The 1079-nt window shown below is 46.5% G+C and overlaps 1 protein-coding gene and 1 pseudogene across 1 annotated transcript in view; one reads left to right on the top strand and one right to left on the bottom strand.

Moving 5' to 3' along the window:
• CCDC63 (coiled-coil domain containing 63) overlaps nt 1–1079 on the bottom strand; it is a 62366-nt gene that overhangs the window by 57717 nt on the left and 3570 nt on the right. The window lies entirely within an intron of this gene.
• Nucleotides 885–1079, top strand: part of LOC105552308 — a 9197-nt pseudogene continuing 9002 nt past the window's right edge.

Genomic DNA, 1079 nt, shown 5'->3' with positions numbered 1-1079 from the left:
AAATTTAGCCCGGCATGGTGGTGCGCACCCAGTGGGTGCCTGTAGTCTCAGCTACTCGGGAGGCTAGGGCAGGAGAATTGATTAAACCCAGGAGGCGAAGGCTGCAGTAAAAAAAAAAAAAAGAAAGAAAAGAAAAGAACTTACCATATTTTTGGTTTCAGAAAGATCATATGGTACACAAGGGAGTATGTTGCCCCGATGTTGCTGGCAGCCACGTTGTAACCATGAGGGAAGTCAGTGGGACAGTATATTACATATAGGGTTTGGGCAACACGGTCCAAACCAAACACAGTACCGTTTCTGCAAGGAAGCATCAATACTCATGTCAAGTAAGGAGGATAGATTTTGAACAGCTACATGTCAGGCCTTGCCTCCAAATGATTCATATGAAGTGTTTTGGATACATTTGACCATCCTCATTTTACAGACGGGGAAACAGACTTGGAGAAACCGAGTTTTGCAGTCAGTGGAGCAGCCAGGATTTGAACCCAAGGCTCTCTGTCTCTAGAGCCCCACGCTTTTCCATAACCTGACTGAAACCGCAGCCCCAAAGCTGAGCAGCCGTGCAAGCTGATATCTCTCATCTCTGATATTTAAAGGGCTGCTCCAGCACTCAGCTCCACGCAGAGCCCAGTGACTCACACATTTCAAGTGTCGACGTCTGAAAAATGATTAAGTTCAATTAGGTTCAGGACTTGTTAAAAATAGACCTTCCTCTGACGAATTTACTCTCCGTGTCTTTATGGGCGCAGCTCTCAGCAGCCCCCATGCAGAGACGTACCAGGCTTTTTTAATTAGAACATGTCAGAATCGATTCTGCTAAAGGGACCTTCTGCTTCATCAGCGGGACTTGGAGCAGGGTGAGATGCCAGCTTGCCAAAGCGATGAGCCAGCGGTGGGAAATGTTGGCGACAGCAGAGCCTCTAGAACACAGGAGGAAATTAGAGCCAAGCCGCAGAGGGACCGGGCAGAGGCATTTGGATGCAGACCAGAAAACTGACAGTCCAAGTGACTCTTTGGTTACAAAAATCAGAAACCCACTCGAACTAACTCAAAATGATTTTTTTTTTTTTTTTTTG

Source organism: Mandrillus leucophaeus, unplaced genomic scaffold (assembly GCF_000951045.1).
Source record: "Mandrillus leucophaeus isolate KB7577 unplaced genomic scaffold, Mleu.le_1.0 Scaffold55, whole genome shotgun sequence".
NCBI lineage: Eukaryota > Metazoa > Chordata > Mammalia > Primates > Cercopithecidae > Mandrillus > Mandrillus leucophaeus.
The sequence above is the reverse complement of the archived record's forward strand: the minus strand, read 5'-3'. Positions and strand labels throughout refer to the sequence as shown.